Source organism: Hyperoodon ampullatus, assembly GCF_949752795.1.
Source record: "Hyperoodon ampullatus genome assembly, chromosome: 1".
NCBI classification, from domain to species: Eukaryota; Metazoa; Chordata; class Mammalia; order Artiodactyla; family Ziphiidae; genus Hyperoodon; species Hyperoodon ampullatus.
In genome coordinates this window covers 64,689,029-64,710,703 of record NC_136914.1, presented here as the reverse complement: position 1 = coordinate 64,710,703, position 21,675 = coordinate 64,689,029, and the positions used below count along the sequence as shown (strand labels likewise).

The window sequence follows — 21,675 nt, the reverse complement described above, 5'->3', positions numbered from 1 at the left end:
GGGCCCGTGAGCCATGGCCGCTGAGCCTGTGCGTCCGGAACCTGTGCTCCGCAACGGGAGAGGCCACAACAGTGAGAGGCCCGCATACCTCAAAAAAAAAAAAAAAAAAACTCGTACAGATGCAAGAAACTTAGAGAAACCCATGCAGTTATAAGTTTGGAAAAAACATACCTCCAAACATCACTGTCAAACTTCTAAAAATAAAAGTTTTTTTATTTTTAGAGAAAATCTTGAAAGCGGAGAGAAAAATGATACATTATTTACATATAGGGAAAGCATGGTTAAAAGTAACAACTGACTTCCCATGAGAAGCAGTGGAGGCACAGACAATGGAATGACCTCTGTAATCTGCTGAAACAACAAAAAATTCCATATTCAGTGAAAATGTTCTTCAAAAATGAAAGCAATATAAAGATAACTTTAGATAAACAGAAATAGAAAACTTGTTGCCAGGGACCCAAATAATAAAAAAAAGTTCAAAGAAATTCTTCACGCTGTAAAGAAACATTACCAGATGAAATTTCTCTTCTGTAAAAAGGAACGAAGAGCAGTGGAAATGACGAACATGTGATCAAATATATAGACTATATTTTCGTTTTGCAATTTCTTTCAACAATATATAGCTATATAAACACTGTAGTGTGGCAAGTATAATGTAAATGTATGTGAGGCATCAAAGCATTCATATAATGTAAGTATATACTTGGCATGTTAGTACATCCTTAAATACTTGTTGAGTAACTGTTATTGAATTGAGATCACCACCCTTGAACTAGATAAATACCCTAAGGAAACTTTTGGTCCTACTGTCCCATGATGATAAGCAGTTATGGCTAATCTCTTATCCACTGATAAAAACAATCTGCAAATAATCTCTAATATTACATCATCCAGAAACATCTTTGTTTAATTTGGATTGATATGTCAATACCTCCCAACATGCTATTGCAGTCCCAACTACAATAGCCACTATATCACAGGAGATCAATTAACATTCTTGGTTACATGACAGACAGGAAGTCCATGATAATTCCATCTGTTTGGGATATCTTTCTCTCTAATGACATATAGGTAAAAGTAAATTATGGCACTTAAGAGCATGAGCTTTAATATCAAAACTAATTCTTTCTGGCTGTGTAACTTTCAGATGTGTGGCCTAGAGCAAGTCACTTAAGTTCTCTAAGCTTCTGTCTCCTCATCTGTAAAATGTGAAAAATAATAATTTTGTTGTTGGTATGATTAAATGAGAGGTCTCTAAAGTTCCTGGCACCTAAATGATACTCGGAGATTCCCGGTGAGATGACCTAATAATTAAAATGAAGTTTAAAAGTATAATCCTCAAAGCAGTTAAATGAGAGTGGACTCAGGCTGATTCTACCTTACATTCCTTTTTTTTTTTTTTTCTGAACACAATTAATGAATGAGTGCTTCTGTTAAGCCATCCAATTGAGAGCCCATAAAGTACACTCCCCAGTTAAGGAACAACCATCATGGAATCACACTCCCTTGAACCCTCATTCCCATCCTGCTGGCAGACCAAGATACCCTGACCACAAACTAGACCATTTCTTCATCTAAGCTTCTCTTCCAAATGAGTGTGTCAACTCAAAAGCTAATGTAAGCACACGACTCACAGTAGTTCATATGCCACACTACCACAGACTTATGAATGATGGGACTTCAAACAAGAGGCTACTGAAAACCACCATCAGGACACATAGTTACAGAGTCTCTGGGAGACTTCAAGTGCTAGCCATCAACTGTGTTGCAACCTAATCTCCCCAAATACTTGGCTTTTGGAACAAAGATCCAGAACCTGAAGACACAGGGTGCAACAACCAGCATCCCTCATCACATGAACCAGCCAGCCCTCATCACATGAACCCCCAAGCATCACCACAAAACCAATGGGGCTTACCTCACTCATTACCAATAAATGTAAGCCAAGCAAGGTGTTTATAATCTCAGCTTCAGAAGTGAGTTGCTACTCTGGTTAATTACTGGTCACGTGGCTTTCTACCTGCCCTTAACTTCCCGTAAGTGGTTAACTAACGAGACCATCATTACCAGCCACACGAACATTAGAGGTTAAGCACAAGCTTGATTGTAAGCCATAAAAAATGTGAGTAATTTGAAACATTATTGGTTATTACAAAAATATATGATAATAATTTCCTCTTTAATGAAAGGGAACATGTTGACAGTGGTCCCAAGCTCCTTGTTCAGGCTTTGAGAAAGAGATGAGAGCATGATAAACAGCTCAGCCTCAGGATGGGCATCTGGGGTGAGGTGGTACAAATGAACACTCACCACTTAGCAGGGTCATAAAAATGCAGGCACATCACTGCATTTGTAGGATAAATACTGAGTCTACGGGCTCCTCTCCTGAAGGGGCTGCATGTCGCCAGGGAGGTTATATATGTCAAGGGAGTCAGAGGAGTGAACAAAAAGGAGACCAGAAAGCCCCCTTCCCATTCACAGTACTGCGTGGTAAAATGAGGGCTTGCCCAAGTAAATCCTAGACACTGGGTTTAAAAACACATACAAAATGCATAAGATGTGAAATCATAATACAGACTGCAGAGGTATAACAATCTGTTTTGAACCTCCCAACTGCACACATGTGACACGGAGAAAGTAGAATGTGAGCAGGAAGCCTAGGAATAGTTGGTAGGATTCAATTAAAAAATGAATATTATCACTGAGCAGGAAGAGGAGTCCTGTTTCTTAAGAAATGGACAGAGGGCCTGTCTGCTGAGGGCAGGCTATTGTCCATGCGGCATGACTGTCATAAGGCACCATCTTTGCAAGTGGTTTGTGGTCTATGCAGCTGCCCCGGAGGGCTCCCTGGAACTACCCGATCCCAGGATACTCTCTGATCCAGCAGGCTGGCTCTCAGAAGAAGGTCCTCACTCTCAAAGTCCAATCAAGGAAAAGCATCCCAAGGCCAATCAAGGCTCAGCTCTGACCAAGAAGTTTTGACACAAGCAAGGAACCAGGGTGGCATCATGCCAATGAGATGTTGGCATCTTTCCTAAACCCTACAAGCAGGTGAGAGAACTCCTGGGAGAGCAAACCATGGTGCCAACAGCACTAGCTAAGAAGCTTCAGGAAAGCAAAGTGGCGATAAAAGCTTTACAGCCACCCCTCCTTACCCTGAGTGTTCTCTTTCTAAATTAAACGTCGTTCTCCATTTTTAAGAGCCCCAACAATAACACTTTATAGAGCACACTCTTTTCACAGAGCACTTTACGGTCATTAGTTATTTAATCCTCAGAGGTGTCTCAGGAGGCCAACGGGCAACGGAGTCGCTTGCTCCCCTTTCCCCGTGCAGAAGGGTGGGAGCTGGCCACACACTGGAAGGGCTGACTGCTGGTGGCCAAGCTCCCAACGCAGGGGTGAAGGGCTCAGGCTGAACCATAAGGCAGCTGGTTTGCATTTGCTGGGATTATTCACATTCGCAGAACAATTTTTCTAAAAACACTGTCAAAGCATTTTCACCAGTGGAACTACTCTGTGCCTTTGCTTGCCCTTAGCAGACACCAAAGCTAGTCGTTCAGAGTGGTAAAGGTCTTATTGCAACCTTCAAGTTAACAATCCCTCCAAAATGTGTCTGTGGCCTGGAGAGGCAGGCAGACATCACCAGTCCACTCAGATATAACAAACCCACTCAGTAAAATAGCTACACAACAGTAACTCGGTGTTTCACTGAGGCATTTCTATATATCAGACCAAACTCCAGACAAACAAAAGCCCCTTCCTACCCCCCGCCACACACACACTACAAACTTGCCTGGCTCTTCCCTGTAATTTTTCATTGAATTAGCATTTATGAAGCATCTACTATGTACAGGACACTGCTGTGCTCTACAAGGGACAAGACGCCAACTCCATGTGGCTCCTGCACTTAAGGATCCCACGGGCAAGGGGTGGAGGTGAGATGAACACACCACGAGCTACTATTATAAGACGGAAAGTGCAAGTGTCAAACTGGAGGAAGGAGGAAATGCTGCACAGGAACTCTGCGTACCGATGCTCATTTTCAGTTGGTGGAAACAGAATGGCTTCCTGGGAGGTGTGCTCTCTCAGCTGGGCCTTGGGAAATAAGCAGAAACTAGACATGTGGGGCCCAAGGCATCTCAGGGCTGCCCAGACAGCATGAGCCTGGGCAGAGAGACAAGACTGGGTAGAGGTGTCAAGGCAAAACATTCCGGTCCATGGTCTGGTGTGTAGTGTGAGGAGAGAAGACCACCCTAGTTAAGGGAGCCCCCTCCCACTCCAAGCCACTTTCTATCCCCATAGCTCTTTGTATGTTCTCTACAGTTTACATCAAAAATTGCCCCTATTTGTTTACATTCCATCACCACCATCCCCGCCACTAGGAATGTAAACTCCATCTTATTCCACTGTGCAGCCAGAACACTGCTTGGCGCTAAGTTACACACTCAGTAAACATTTGTAGAATTAATGACCTAATTAATGATGGTGTCATGGAATCCTAGAAATGTACCCTAGACCCAATTTTAGCTCCAGAAAACACATGGTTCTCTTTCTTCAAACCCTGGCTCTCTGTCTGCCTGATTTTGGTGGGGTTGACCTTATCCTTCTTCTGCTCCAGGCACATGTTGATATATGTACGTTATAGTGTCATATCAGAGACCAAATGCTCTGAGGTCCCCAGGGATGTCTCTTCTCCCAGTGGAGGCCACAGGGCTGGGAAGCATGCAGAAAGTTGATGCAGCCCAAGGGCCAAACATCACGTTGCCCTGCCCAGCCCCAAGTCCAGATCTGACCTATGGAATGAGCCTGAGAGTAACTACTGCACACTCACAGCCAAGGTGATGAAGTAGAGGGCGGGTACTAAGGGATGCCAAGAACAAGCGCTCGCCTCTGGGAAGAAACAAAGTGAAGCATGACCGTCGCAGGTTTTATCAACACTATCCCTTCCCCATGGGCCCAAATTTTACACAGTGAGAACTCAGGGGAGATTCCAAGGAAGGAAGCTCGATATTCAAATAAGATGAGCACAGATCTTTAGAAGGCCTTCACAATAAACATGAAGAACAGGAGGCTAGCCCCACACAACACAGAGCTTGAGATGTCTTTTCTTCCCTGGAGATCATCTCTCCAAGGATCTTTAGGACATAAATTAACCACAAGATAGGGGTGGGGAGAACCAAATGGCAACCAGGTCCATTACGTGTGGGATGTGGGCCCCCCAACTTGCTGTTCAGTGAAATCTAGAGTGGAAAACTACATCTTTCCAGGAGTCAAACTCAGAGGCGTTCACTCCAGCTCTTTGTGTGTAAGGCAGAGGCTGGCCACATACTCATATCTGGCATCCACACCTGACCAGAGACTTTAAGAACTGGAAGGAACTACTTCCACGAAATATGTTTTTAGGACCACAAGGATAATTGAGACAGAATGCTAAGCCGGCGTGATTTTGGGGGGATCCAGCTAAAAAGCCTAATCATGGCTAATTCACGGTTTGCGGCCACCCTGGGATTTCATGCAGAGCGCTGGTTTCACTAAGGTAATTGGTGCTACTGAAACAAGCCAGTGCTTTGCAGTTCGCTGCTTCCCTCCTCGCCTCTGGGCACGGAGAGGATCAATATTTGTTAGGATTGCTTCTTGTTCCAACAATGTAAGATTTACAATACTAGCTGGGATTCTCACTTTGTCTTCACACAACTCATCAGTGCAACCCAATTACTAACCGCAGACAAACAACATTAACATGAGCCTCTATGCTGCTTTATTGCCCTTCATCCAAGTCTCATTTCAGGGTCTTCAGGCAGTGCCACTATAACAGATACTACACTTTAAAGTGTGCTCCAAGGAATAAATTCTCAGTCTTTCATTACTCGTACCTTGATTTACTTCATATCATCTTGCCACTATAGACAAAGATAACACACTGTAAATTACAGCCATCCTGTCTCGTAGTTTCAGAGGTAGGGGGAAGGCAGGGAGTGAGGCTTTCTTTGCCTTCACAATTAGCAGTGGACCCAGCGCTATGGCTCCCACAATACCCACAATGAGCTGGTGTTTATTAGAACCATTTGCAAAGTGGTGTTGGGACACAAATCCCTTCCCCCACCCTCAACCCTCCTTTTCTGCCAGAGAGCCCATTAAATTAAAAAAACTTCAAAGCAAAATGAAAATATGGTTTCAACTGTTCTTTATCGCATCCTCTCGCAGGCTATCAGCTCCCGTACAACAGTTCAGGAAGTAACTTGGCAAATTTATTTAGGAAAGAAACCCTTCCAGTAATCAAGGTCCTGTTACTGAACGGCTCCACGGTTCCCAAACCGAGTGTAATTCTAAGCTGTTCCCTCTTTTCTCCACCCCAAACCGTGGTCTGAATACGAGCCATCTAGCTTTGCCTTGAATTTCAACTAACAAGAGAGCCTGGGTAAGGAGGGACCTAAGGGAACAGTCACTGGAAAAAGTCCTTCAAGTTAGCTGTAGCAGTACCCCCTTATTTGTCCTACAATTTCCTCCATCCTCTATCCTATTCCAGTAGCTGATAACTAAGAACATTAGTTTTATGCGACTTGTCAAGCTCAAATGAAAAGAGAGCTAACTTTAATGACACTGCAATTAATCGCCCCAATAGACAGACAGCTAAAAGACAAGATATTGACTTCATTAAGGATAATGTATTATGTCATTAAGTTGGTAGGGTCACCTTGTGTATCATACATGCCTGCTAATATATTGGCATTTTCCTCAAATAAGATAAATTCAGATATGAGTGATAAAGCTGATTAGAAAATGTTTAATCTAAAGAGGCTACTTTTCCTTATACTCGCACTCTGCAGCCCCAGGTAGACGTGACGTCGTAAGAAACCATTATAGACCCACGATTATCTCACCTACCAGATCCAGCTCATTTATAATCTGGTCCTTCCCTCCTTCATTTCTACAGTTTAAAGGTGTCTTAACTGATGGAAGTTGGAGAGCTTTTCCCAACTTGACAGTTCATATGCTCGAGTTGGTGGAGTGTTGTTTTTAAACCCAGCACCTGTTTTACTCGGAAACTTCGCACGCCCAGACAATTCAAATGAAAACAGCCACAGGCTCTTGGTGACATGGGGCTCGGGGGTTAACCTTGTCAGGGCAAGCCTCCACAACTGTTCTGTTAAGAAGAGGAATCGTGATACGATGCAGCTCCAAAACGCATCACTCTTTTTAATGAGATAACTTCTCTTCAAGGCTTATCTAAAGGGAGTTGGTCAGCTTAAATAAAATAATTTTTCATTTAGAGAGGAGTATTCACAAATTAAGATGCATTTGCTGAAGCTTTTCCTGGCACTTCACTTCACATAAATAAGATTTTTTAAAAAAATTTATCTCTCTTTAATGAAGTCAGCAAAAAATGTAATCATAGTTCAAATGTTTTCTGAAGTTAAAGAATTCCCATGGAGAATATTTTGCCATTCTCTGAATCGGTAACTGGTTCCATGACACTTATTTTGAGGGTGTTAAGACTCCCCCTGCCCCCCGAAGCCCTTAAGTGTTACAGGATTTACCCAGTAAACAGAATGATGATTTTATAACATTTCATTTAATCCAAGTAAAATTCTTGTTTGTAATTGTGGGGGGTTAGTCCATAAACAATAGTTGGAGGAGAACAAACCAAAATAAAGATTATACTGCAATGTTAATTGCTACATAAAATACTGAAATGGGGGCCTGGGCGAATACAAACTACTTATGTGTGGACATACATGTTAGATGTAGGCTTGTATGTATATACAAATAGACACAAAACGAGACTCACACACAGACCACGTCTGGATATAATACTGAATCCTCAGATCCTACCAGGAAGGGATCACAGCGGCTACACCAACCCCTCCAAATTTCCCCATTTCAAAGATGAACATGTTGAGTGCTGGGGAAGGGAGGCGATTTCTCCACATTCACAGGGAATTAGCAGGAAACTACCACCCGGGCTGGATGATTCCCAGGCCACAGGTCTTTCCTCCACACCACTTCCCTCCCCACACATGCATACACATTTTTAAATCAACATTCCACCTCCACAGATAGAACTTTCTGGAGTGTGTCTTTCTTACTGGAGTATAAAAATACAGAACTCAGCACACTGGCTGCCTTATAAACGAAGATAAAAACCCAGGAGATACCCTACCCATCTTAACCAGGCAGATGACCTAAACCTCATCACCTTCTCACTTATAATCAGTCCTTTACACAAAATTAAATTAAAATAAAGGAGGCGATACTCCAGGGTCCAGAGCAAAACATCTGATGTGATGTCCCCCCTCCAGCATCGCAAGCACACCCAGCCCACATTTTGCCTTTCTGCTGCTGCTACCGACATTAAAATCACTTGCTTGATTTTCCAAACCTCGGAGAAGAGGGCAGGACGGACGGCAGCGGGAAGCATCTCAGTGACCTGTGGACGGACCTCTTCCCAGTGGTGTGAGGAGGCCTTCCTGCCACTCCCTCTCCAAACTCACCACTAATTACCAACACCTGCAGCCCTTCAGGCCAAGCCATCCCTTTTAACCCGAACCCTCATCTTTTCTATTATTTCCATTAAGGCTGTCAAAACCAGAAGTTTGGGAACCTTTCTCTGTGACCTTGGCATTTCTTTGCAAGCTTAAAGTATTGGCATTTTTTTCTCTGACTGCATCTCTTCTCATTTGTCATGATTATTGCTGAATTTTTCAACTGTCATTCCCAAACGTAAATCAATGGTTGTCTACTTCCCCTTTGTCATATCTGCACAGCAAACAGCCTTTCCCTTCTAAATGAAGCTTCCTCCCTTTCCATCCATTAAAAGGGGCCTGTCTGCAGGAGAAGTCAATCCTTTGTTAGGTCATTGCATTTATCACGCTTCCAATCAGTGCCTGACACACTTATTCAGCCAGGTCTTCAACCACACAATCATTGTTCATCTGAGGGCTGTGCTGTAATTTATTTATGCATGGGGTTTTCACTATCCATCTTGGGCAGTTTCAAATTTTTCACCCCTGCCCTTCTCTTCCTCAGGACTCCCAGTGCTTAGAGGGAATTTGGTGGGGGGCGGGGGGAGAACAGTGATGGGGGCAGGGGAGGGGTAGAACGGGAAAGAACAAGGAGCTTTGTTTCTGTGGGAGTGGCTGCAACCAAGTTCCCTTCTCTGTGAGAAACTGAGAGCAAACCAAGAGAGATACTGGATCGGGGTCTGGAGCCCCAATCACAGAGCACCACTTAAGCCAGGAGGCCCTGTAGCCATGAAAAGTACCCATAAGGGACAATTCCATGATCTACTAAATGAAAGTAAAGGCCCATCACGTACAGTAAAGCCTCTCTATAAGAATATTGACTCCAACTGTCATATAGGACACTCTTAAAGAGGAGAACTGTTCTAAAAGGGAAAGGGAGCAGCCCCCTTTCTAAGAATTCACCCCTCCTACAGGTAGCTGCTTAGCTGGAAACAAGCCAGTATGTGTTGCCAGGAAATTCCCAGGTGAACATGGGTCAGATCCCAACACCATCAGTGGGCACTGACGCAGGCCCCCAGAGCACTGGCCAACAGTCCCAGGCCCCGGCACCCTGGAAAGGTTTCTCTGCTCTTGGACCCACAAACATACATTTTACAGAGGTAGAAATTAAGGCCCATTACTGTTACATAGCTTGCCTGAGGCCACAGAACTAACCAAGAGGACTGTGGTTCTTGGTCCTTCCATCACTAACTCTACTGGGAACCCTGAGAATGTTCCTGATGTACTTATGGTTGATATTGTTCTCAGGGCTTCTGTTCACAGCTGTGCAGTCTGTTAACCTGCACAGCTGGACACAGCAACCCTATATAAGTACGAGGAGATAGCAAGGTGGGAAGCAGATCTTCTACAACAACCCGTTTACAGGCAAAAGCTTCTCTAGGCAAAGCCCATACAACAGGGTACAACTACAGGAACCTACCAAGATGTCCCCAGCAAGACTATAAAGGCACCAAAAATACCAAAATCACCACATTCTCCTCGTCTTGCCTACCACCTTCCCACCCATCTCACCAATCCTCCACACAACTTGTAAAGCTATTTCTATGTAGTGATAGTGGGCCCAGGCACTATTCTAGAGATGCATGACCAGAAAAGAATTATTGCTTAATCTACATCATGGCCCCAGAGCATCTTACAGGGGCCAATAGTTCACTCTGGAACTTCTATGACCTCATTTACTACGTCAGGAAACAGCCACTGGCTGGATCCACTGCTCTTAACAAAGACTAAGTCTTATTTCGTTTCCATGCAAACACTACAATGCAGCCATCACGGTAACTGGAATATGTGCTTGCTCTCAAGGTCCCCATCCAAGTATGGCTGTTAAGTATTCAAAGCAAGTCTTGAGCAATTTCCCTATTAGTGATGCATCAGAGCTGATTTCCACGGTTGAACGTGGGGTGACAGGTTGAGGGATGAAGAGAGTCTGGTGAATCTCATTGACCAATCTCCTACAGCATCCTCCCAGGACATCCCAGTAGCCTGACTATCCTTTGAGCCTGATCACTTGGCTTGAAGGTGATGAGGCAGGATGGTGACAGCTGAGATAAGGTTCCCGTCCACAACTTCCTTCATTACAGACCCACTGCCAGAAATGACAGTGTCTGGAAAGCCATGTGTTGAAAGCACCCGTGATTATTTCAGAAAGGGCTAGGATGAGAGTATCTGTGAGCATCCTGAGTCATTTGAAAAGAAGTCTATGTCTGGATAATTCCATAGAATTAATACTGATTAATTAGTATTAATTAATCAGTATTAATTAATTAGTTGGTTAAAACAAAACAAAGTAATTAATTAGCATTAATTAATTAGAATTAATCAGTATTAATTCCATAGAATTAATACTGATTCTCAAGTAACTTTACAGTCTGCAAAGCATCTTCACATACACCATTTTGGGGGCACTGTGCCAAGTACCTCAATGTTACCCTTAACAGTCTTCACCATTATAATTCATTTCGGGAGCCCAAATGTACCTTCCGGTCAGTTGTTTAATGCAAAGAATTCACAAGAAGTACTGCATATAGAATAGTCAAGAGACCTTTGGAATAAACAACATGAATTTTTAAGTTTTTTTGTGGGCAGATAATTTACTCAGGCTGGTTGCCTAGAGCAGTTCAGTCCCTACTGAGCTGTTTTCTGGTCATCCCTTCTATTACAACCAGCTGGAAGGAGAAATAGAGATGTATCATCTGTTGGTGTACAGCTTGATCTGTCAGGCCATGCAGATCAGAAAGCTTTAAATCAAAATCATGTGGCAAAGGAGCATCAGTATTTATTAGTCTTCCAGGTTTACAAGCAAGTATAGTCAGAGGAAAAGAACAAAAGACACTGTATAGGCACAAACATAATCAAGCTTGGAAGTGAGAACTCAAAGAAACTCATTATTGGTACAAATGATAATGGTAGCTTATTGAGATGGTTCAGAATCTCCCGGTTCTCACAATAACAGCTAAGTCAACTTCATGAACCTCTGTTTTGTTCTTGAACTGTGCAGCCTACGTGTGAGTGAGGTTGCAGAGATTTTGTGGCCAAACACAGCTTCAACACGGTGAGGTAAAGAAGCCACCAGATAAAGCACAATTTTTGGTTTTTGGCTGTAGACTCCTAAATTAATAAATACTGGTACCCTGAATGTAGTTGCATGGCTGGCAAAGCCAGCTCCAAGGATAGGAACCCCTCGTAGGAGAATCAGATGGTTCAATAATGCTGATGAGGGAGGATGTTAAAAGCCCCAGAGAGCCTTGAAGTTCTTCTCTCTGTTAAAGAGTCTCATTGAGGCATAAGCATTCTTGGGTGAACTTCCTTGAGAAGAAGCTCAGAGGAAGGAAATAATGCAGATTCTAGTTTCACGTGTTTCCCTTCCGTTCAGATCCTTGCCTTGTAAGAACAATACTGGTTTTCAAAAGTATTTTGGCAATTCTATCTCCAGTTGGGGAATCAGGATATCTATCATCAACATTTTAGATGGCAGCCCAGCTGGTAGCTGAGAAATCTGGGTCTCCATGAGGCTACAGATATTCCTAGAGCAACGGAAATTCTGAGCTGAAGCCGCTTAATGGGAAATGCCATTCAATTAGTGAAAACAAATTAGACACATTAAGTTATTTATCAGTTTGGGCAAGGTCAAATTTGGTGCCCCCATCTAATGCCCACTTATTGCAGAGCTCTTCTGAGCTATGAATCCATGGGTAGGACCATTAGGTCACAGAGGACATAGATTTGTTTGGGCCAGTATTTCCAGATTTCTCCAAATGGCTGCATCAGTCTCACCTTCCACCAGCAGTGCGCAAAGGTTCCAGTTTCTCCTCATCTCCAAGTAAGGCACCAAGAAATTCCACAAAATGTTTTATCTATGAAAGGGCTGAGCTCCACACTACAAAAAGCCTGTCCTAAATCCATTCTCATTTTACCTGGTAAAATTTAAATTTCTAAACAATTATTGATGGTTCTGGTGGTCATATTTATAAAGGATCTTAGTCTTGAGCAAAGCAGGTGAAAGAACCATTATTAGGTATGCTTAGGCTTCATGAGCCATCAGAAGCAGGGCATAAATCAAGTCAGGGCTCTTGTGATGTTTTCTTCAGAACAAAAGCCTCTCAGCCTATGATTCCAAGGAAGAGGAATGACTGACAAAGTCTTCAATGTGCTGCATGGTAGGAATAAAAGGTAACAAGATTTGCTACGATCTCAGGGTAGAGATTGTAATCAGTTATTTTCCAGTAGTACCTAAGGATGTTTTGCATAGTACCTGTTACTGATCAGCCTTAATTTTCAACAGGCTCCCAACTCTGTCACAACAGAAGTTTGGGAAGGGAGGCCTCAAAAACAAGTAAGGCCTGAGCAAATCCCCAACAACAACATGTTAGCCTTTTCTGGCAAAAACAAAAGTGGCTGGGATAAACCCTGGTGGCCCTGTGTCATTGCAAACCTCAACTACAATACCCAAAAGTAATAAAGCAGGAACTTAAACAAAACTGAGTGTTCTAAAAGACTGTGGAGAAACTTCTCCTTACACAGAAATCATATGGCTGTGTAGACAAAGGACCTTCTGATACTAGGCTTAATTTCCCTTGTCTTTGACTTTGAGATCTCAACAAAGGGTCTCATTTCTTTGAACAAAGGAAGGCTACTAAACTGGCAACCCACTCTCAGATAGCAAGGCCATCAGAAGGTTAGTGCAGATAAAAAAGAGCTCCTACCTAGCTGCTGGAGGCATATCCCAGACACACATTAAACAAAGACCTACTATAATCCTGGTACTCTGCAAATTTTTAGCTATGTAACCTTGGGGAAATTACTCAGCTTCCCTAAGACTCAGTTTCCTCATTTCAAGGCATGAAGGTAAAGGCTAAGTCACCATGGTGTCGGCAGGTCCCAAGGAGACAAGAGGTGGCCACCAACAGTACCGAATGCACAGGCCTCACAGGTAGGGCTATGCACACAGCTCTACAAACAGGTGAGACGGAGATTTACATACGGGTTCTACCAACTCATGCACAAATTTTACTCATTCGTTCACACTTACACATCATGCACCAAAATGCTCATATATGCATTCACCCAGCCCCCACACACAAGTCTGTCCCATCCGCATTTGTGAAAGGCTTTGTCACCATTTTTCTTCCCTGGTCACAGTCACTGTGCACTGTGTTCTAGGGTACTGCCCTGCCCCCAGGGCACCAAGGTCTCTCTGATCGTGGATGGTGGTAGAGCTAAAAAGAGCCCAGATTGCATCCAAAGCTAACTCTTACTTGGGCATCACAGAACTTTGGAGAGCTAGAATCTTCTGATTTTAGAACCTTTTTTTTTATTGCCGCCATCTTTCCTTCAAAGAAAATCTCACCCAGGGACGCTGAATTAAAGCAGACACAGGTAACACTGCACCTGTCAGAACGGAGTGGGTCTCCGGAGACCTGTTTATTATTGTCCCCTCCCCAGGTGACCCTGAGATCCTACCACAGAGCCACTGGGTTCCAGGCAACACCCTTCATTTATACATGGAGGAAGTGGGGTCCAAGGCAATAGAGTGAATCACTCAGGGCCACGCGAGTGGTTTGTGCCAGGGAAGAACCTAAAACCTAGATCTACAGGCTTAAAAGCCACCGCCCTTTCCCCCGAGTTGCCAAAATACAGCCATCTAAATATCAGCATTTATATTAAGCATTAAATCCATTTTACTAAACAGTAACTACCCTCGCTGTATATGATACACCAAGCTTTAGGTGTCAACTAATTTGACTTACTCTCCCTTTCATTGCCCTTATATCTTGCTTAATAAGACATTTGATTCAGATACTGCTGAGGTAATAAAGAAAGAAGCGTGGTTGCCAAATGTACTGCCATTTTTATTTTTAGCTTCACTGGAGTAAGGGGTTATTTTCTTGTGAAAAGGATGAAATGCAGCTGCCGGCCTTTTAAATCGTATCACGCAATCCTGCCTTTGCCCGAGCAATAGATTTCCAGATAACTGCAGCAATCTTCTCGAAGTGTAAAAAAACAAAACCAAAAAAATAAAAAATAAAAAAAATAAAGCAGAAACTAAAAATAATAATAAAAAAAAACCAGCCACTGCCACCCTTCCCCAGACCCTGCCCAGCCTCAACTGTAAAGCATCAGCAAGAAGGGCTATTTGCACCCACCCCATGAACCTGCTGACACCCGCCCCACAGGAACTAGGAGGCCACACTTCAGGCTCTGCTGCAGCCAACAGTGCAAAGCTCTGGCACTCCCTATGTAGTTAAAAAAATATGATGATAATGGTGACCATGATGCCATTAAGCTAACCTTCACTGGGTGGTTATCACAGGTGATGTGCTAAGTGCCTTACATGCATTATCTCATTTAATTTTCACAGTAACCCTAGGAGGCAGGTACTATTATTATCACCATTCCACAGATGAGGACCTTGAGGCATAGAGAGGTTAAACAACTCACCCAAGGTTACCAATTAGTATGTGGTAGAGGCAGGATTTGAACCCAGGCCTGCTGGGCCTCGGAGCCTGAACTTAGAACAAGTACACTGACCTGCCTTGTAAAGGGCTGAGGCTGGTGTCAGCAGACCTGAGTTCAAATCTACCCCTCCGTTGACTAGCTGTGTGTCCTTGGGCAAGTAGCTTAACCTTCCTGAGCTTCACTTTCTTCAAATGTAAAATGGAAACAGCATCACCAGCTTGCAGTCTCATGGTGGGGAATGTGTCTCGCTCCCTGGCCTCAAGTCAGGAGGTCCTTCCTTTAACACTTAAATTCTGCACTCGGGGCTACCTCAAATTAATGAAAGGAGCTGAGTTCTGGTGCAAGAGCAAGCATACCATAAAAAGTAGGGTGGAAGAAGGAAGGGGCGAGAAGGAGGAGAAAGTCTCTAGCTATGAGTACGTCCAACACACACATGGAACCAGCAGCTGAGGGACAAGACACGCTGATCCATACTTAACGTAGGTTTACAGTGGATGATAGGAGGTTTCACACTTGGGATCTGTACGTTCCCGGGAGTTAGAACAAGGACCAGTGGAAGGTAGGTGCAGAGGAATACATCTGACTCATCCTAAGAACAAACCCCCTACCGGTCTCAGCTAATTTGGTGTCCCTGGAGGTAGTGAGTTCCCTATCCCTGGAGACCCCCAAGAGCAGACACTGAAGAGTTCCGTTAAGCTCCATCCATTCCAAACCTGAAAGTCTTTGATTCAAGAATCGAAATCACAATGACGTCCTTGTAAATCCAACTTGCGATGAGCTGGGTCGCTGTGCAGCTTTTAGATCTGCTGCAGCCAGAGTGCGGTGTGGGACACTGGGGAGGCTTCTTAAAAATCACACCAGGCCAATCTGGGTGTCACAAGATGCTGTGTATCTTACGGTGCAGAACTCTGGAACGGTTCCCTCCTCTCCTGGTATCAGATAGGATTAAAAAAAGACCAGAACTTCCCAGGAGAAAAAACAACAAGATCTCCTGCTGGGGGAGGTAAACAGCCCACTGAAGAGAAAGCCACTCTGCTTGTTTACAGCGAAGTTACAGGCCTGGGAAAGCAGGAGGACGATAACACGACCCAGCACTGAAGTGTGGTGGCACAGGCTGTAACCCACAAGACGAACCTGGCCGAACTGGAGGAGGTGGGTGCATTCCCAAGTGGTCATTTATGCCCACAAATACCCCACTCATTAATCCCTTTAATGAGCAGTTTCCTACTACACTGTGTGAATTCGTGATAAAAAGAAGGGCAGGCTACCAGCTCACATCTCCAGCCAGGCCCCAGGAAAACCGGGAGCAGAGGTCCCCATCTTCTGGAACGTGGTTTATTACAACCTAGAATCGAATGCTGTGTGTAGGTATATATTTGTCTTCCGAGCACGAGACTAAAACTTTCAGACGAGTGTTTTTATTCTGCCTCTGTGACCACAACAGCCCTGCCTGCCATCCTTTGGTCCTTTCCCTGTCCTAGAGCACAGGGAAGATCACTCTGGGGCCTTGCTCCTCCCTAGACAGCTCACTCTGCTCCGCCTGTTGCTGAGACCTAATTTTAATAAAATCCTTCCCAGAATGCATTAGACACACAAAAATAACAGAGATGAAACACGAGTCAACCTGGCATCTAAGTGTGTTCCCATATACTCGCACACACATGGCACACTGATGCAAAGCATGGACTGTGCTCCCAGAATACCAGAGTCTGAATCCTAGTTCCACCACTTCCTTGCTGTGTGACCTTGTACAGGTTACTTAACCTCTCTGGGCCTCAGACTCCTAAGTCTGCAAAGTGGCATTATTAATAGAACCTACCTCATAAGGTCGTTAGGGGAGTTAAATGGGTTAATGTATATAAGCATTCAGAATGCTGCCTGGCACAAAATAAGTGCTTATGTAAGTGTTCGCTGCTGCTGCTTACTACTGCTATCACCACCACCTTCTGCCTCCGCAACTGGCGAAGTCATTTCCTGGGAAAGAAGTCTCCCTTCCAAGCTATTATAGCAAATCTATAGTTGTATTTTAGGGGGCTGTATGAAGTTTAAGAATTTAGATGGTTCTCAGAACATGTTTTTTTAAGGTTAGATACACAAAATATTTTTAGTATGATAAGCCACCATATTCCAACCCCTCCTAGACTCTTAACACTCTCAAGCAACTGTGGCAATTAAATCGTCAAGACGTGATGTGTGTTACGGAGGAAGTATTCTGAGGCCTGACATAAAAATGTTCATTACCAGCCAGGCCCCTGCAAGATGACCAAATTAACCTCACTGCCAGAAGTATATTAAGGAAGAATAATAAATTATTCAAAACCTATTGCTGATAGAGCAAAAAAATATTTATGGAAAAATCATCAGATTATTGCATTTTAATCATGATCCTGTTGGATGGCTAAAGTGGTAAGTCCTCGCGAAGCACTCTGGCGGAAGATAAGCTAGTCCCAGAGTGACTTGCTATCAGTGGTGTCCCTGGGAGAATGGACAGCATAACCTGAAGGGAAGAAAAGCTCAGCAGAAGACGCTGGAGATCCGAAAAGCCAGAAATAAGCCAAGGAGTGCCTAGGCGTTCGTGCGAGAAAGCCACCCACTCCTCTGAAATGGCAGGTGGCCATTTGGCCTGGCATGCACCTTCTCTTAGATCACCCTTCTCTTGAAAGGTACAGCAAAACCCCCAGCCCCTCCAGTTTAACTCACTGGCCCTTGAGATCAAGGGAGAAAAAATAATAGAAAAGCAAATTTTCAGAAAGCCACAGGAGCAGCCTCCCCAGGCCACTGTCTGCCCGTGCTCTCCGGCACTGCTCCCCGTCCCCACCCCGCCCCGTTCCCTGGCTCTAACTCTATGCCATGTTCCCTTCCTCTTTCAGCAAGGCTGAGCAAAGCTGACAGGCGGATTCCTTTGCTTTTCAGGGTATTAAAGCCACTTTCCCGCTCTGACAGCCTGTTCTACTCTCTGCCACCTTATAGCTCCGGCTTCACACTCCTCTGGGCAGCCAGTCCTTCCTGACAGACCACTGTCACTTCCCATCATCCTCTCTGTAGATCCTGTTCTCTCCCCCTCAGCACGCATCCCGACTTTCCAACCAATGCAATTATTTTTTTTGACAAGCCATCCATCAGTTTTAACTTTAAAAGCACTTTCTGCTGATATCCATTGTTAAATCCTTTGCTTTTTTATGGCGCTTGCATGAGAGAATATGATATCAGACATTCAAACTACCAAACCATGTAAATTTACTTTGTTCTCAGCTATGTTTCCAATTTCACGTCCAATTTTTCGGTACATTATGCGTAGTTGTTGTGCTTAATATGATGTTGTCAAATCCCATTAAAGTTCACTGCATTGCACGGCTTTAAAAACAGGTTACAATTTGCATTCTATAAAGAAAGGAAGGAGTGCAGTCTGAAGTCAAGCTGAATCTTATTAAAATTATCTGTTCAATTGTTACATTTGTAGATGGAGTAATTTTGAGGCATTAGCTGAGACACATATGAAAATGTCAGGGTGCCAACTAACGACAATGAGAGCAAAAGGAATATCTCTGTGAAACTCAATAAAGCTCCTTTGCTGGTGACATAAATTTGATGATAATCCGAGGAAATGAATAAGGGACCATCCCGTTTGAATAGGAATTACCTTTTCTATTAAATCACTTTGGTGGTTTCCACTTGGCCTACATCTTGGTCCTAGGCCACAGTGAGTCTCTGGAGACTTATTCCAATACAAGGAGGTAGGGAGACATGCAAAGGAGGAGAATTCATACAACAGAAGGTCATTCCTTTGAAGGGCACCATACTTGGAGGAGACTTAAGATATCCTAAAAAAAGAGTCTTTAAAAATATTTTCTTCCTGTTTGGAACAAGCACAGAGAACAGAGCAATTCCACGTACCAGTAGCACATGGATAGCTGCACTGATCTACTGCCAAATCTCTGAGCACAGGAGACTCAAGGGGGAATACACTTGGGGTGCTGCCGGGATGGATGGGGGATGTACAGGAAGGACTGGAGACTGGGATTTATGAGACTGGAACCAGTAATGTCAAGTGATTTCTGGGGGCTTTCCTCTCCCATGGAGTTCTCAGATCAGCAGCTGTATTTCTGACAGCACTGATTTCCCCATGTCTTGTCATTAAATCTCATCTCTGATTTTAAAGGTATCCATCACCGGTGCTGAACAGAATTATGCCATTAGGGGCATTATTAACTGAACCATTGATTTCATGGACTATAACAAGTTGAATTTTTGTTTCACACACCAGAAGTATTCCCAGTGCAGACATCTACGCCCCCTCCAAAGTTATTTTATTAAAGACACCATAATTTTAATTTTTCCAATACAGTCAGTATTTAGGTAAGCCACGATGATAAAGAATAAAATTCAGTGACTATGGAAGATGTAATGAGGTGCTAAGGAAGTTGGTGCTGAGGTGGGGAGAAAAGGGCAGAGTGTGTTTTAGGTGAAGCTCAGACGATGACTTGCTGTGTGACTTTAGGAAAGCCACTTAACCTCTCTGGGCCCTCACTTTCCTATTGGTAAAATGAGGATAAATATTCCTTATAGGTATTGTAAAAATTGAACGAGATAATCCATGGATCGTACTCTGCTTATTCTGGCACGTTGTTAGAGTTTGATAAACACTGGGTATCATCATCCTCACCACCACCACCACCACCACCAATAACAGGTAAAGAACAGAGAAAGAAAATAACATGGAAAGAAGAGGGGAAGAAAAAGCCCTATCAAGAGGTCTAGGCTGGAGATGAAAGTGAGTATTTGGGCTAGACGCAAGGAGAGTAAATAGGTTTCAATTCTCCCAATAAATCTAGTCATTTGGTGGCTACCTTCAGAACACTGTTGAAAAAGATTCTGAGGCCTCATCCAAATTCTGGGAAAAGAGTCCTTCAATCAGTAATTTACCGCCATGGTGAGCAGTTCAGGGTGACATAAAATATGTAAGTTGAAAAAACAGCCATTAATGTTGGGACCCTGCATCAAAGGGTAAACACAGGGCTCAGGTGGGAATCAGAGTGAGGAGCCCCCGGTTCACCATGCAGATGAAAAGGATGTGGCAGAAGGCAGCTTCCAAACTGACCAGTAAGAGCCAAGCAAACAGACAATGGGGCTTCCAACAAGGACAATGCACACCCTTCTCCTGGTCTCAGGTACATGATCACCACCAAGCAAGGTCATCTCAACCACTGTGACCTATCAAGAAAGGCAAACCCAACCAAATCCCATGTTGTCAGGCCTGGGAAGAAGGAAAGAGACCATTAAGGTGGCCACAATTTAAAGCTTCAGAGTAGGATTAACTCTTCCTTCTCAACATGAAAGATCTGCCAGTCCCGTGTGCCACAACTAAGACCTGGGACAGCCAAATAATTAAAAAAAAAAAAAAAAAAAAAGATCTGCCAGAAAAGGAGGAATTGGTCCTAAAAAGTAGTTCACTTGACGGAACATGGACGGAAAGAAGGCAGATGCCATGACTTTTCCCCATTGTTGCAAACTCTGGCCTCCTTGGTGGGGAGGAGACAGACATCAACTCTGAATAAAGGCTTGTTAGAATTTTACATTTGGTTTTTCTTACTCACCCCAGCAGAAGGAATAGAAAAGAAAGAGGTAAAAAAGTAAAAGAGGAGAGTCAATGGAGAGACAAGGGACGGAACAACTGAAGGATGAAGGAGTTTACTTCTAAGGTACATGAACACGTCTGGATGACAGAAAATAGGGGTGGGGCAATGGAATAGGAAGCTTATCAACATTAAACTCCTTGTCTGCAAGGATCAGAAAGAAGAAAGCCATATGGAAACCCGGTTTGAAGAAAACTTCCTCACAACAAGAGCTCTTCAAAATTTTAGATCTTGAAAATAAAACACACTTCAGTTTGGTTTTAAACGAACTTTTGAGGAGCCTCACTCTTACCCCAGGAAGTCCCTCTGGGATCTGAAGGACAGACACATCTATACATGGGTGTGTGCATGCCTCCGTACATACACACACGGTTTTCACCTCAATTGGAGATCGTTGGCGACTGCTCAAAAATTCCTCCAGATTGCCTCCTACACAAGTAGAGATTCAGCCCTACACACTCTGCCCAGTGAAAATATTTCATAGCATAAATTCCCCTGTTAAAGGGTAATTAGCCCTACACATCATCCTTTCCTCCCCTGAATGGCTGGAGAACAGAGTAGACATAGAACCAGGCTGACATTTGCCACAACCTGACCTGTATTTGCTTTTTGTTTTCGTTTTTGGTTGGCCTGCAGGGTCTTAGTTCCCCGACCAGGGATGGAATCCCGGGCCGCAGCAATGAGAGCACAGAGTCTCAACCACTGGACCGCCAGGGAATTTCCTGACCTGTATTTGTATTCATCTTTCTACACATCTCTGTCCTGTCTACCACCAGAACAGACACCCTTAGAGAACAAAGACCATGTATTACACTACTTTATGACCCAGTCTTGAAAACACACCACCCCCTATGAATTAGGACCTTAACAAATTTATCTGAGGGAGGTAATATCAGTCAGTAATGATTGAACCTAAAATAGTGCAAAAAGAACCAGGTCTCCGGCAACTTGGCATTTTTGTTTACTTATTGTTTTTCGTTGATTGCCAGATCTCTTATCCTATTAAAGATTTACATTTCCGTGGCAGAAATACCCCTGTTTAAATATCTAAAGAGTGACTCCAT

The 21,675-nt window shown here is 43.7% G+C and overlaps 1 protein-coding gene across 2 annotated transcripts in view; it reads right to left on the bottom strand.

Moving 5' to 3' along the window:
• The window catches only part of LRMDA (leucine rich melanocyte differentiation associated), a gene marked incomplete at both ends in the record, with an annotated part of 1,106,223 nt that overhangs the window by 603,482 nt on the left and 481,066 nt on the right, over positions 1-21,675 (bottom strand). The window lies entirely within an intron of this gene.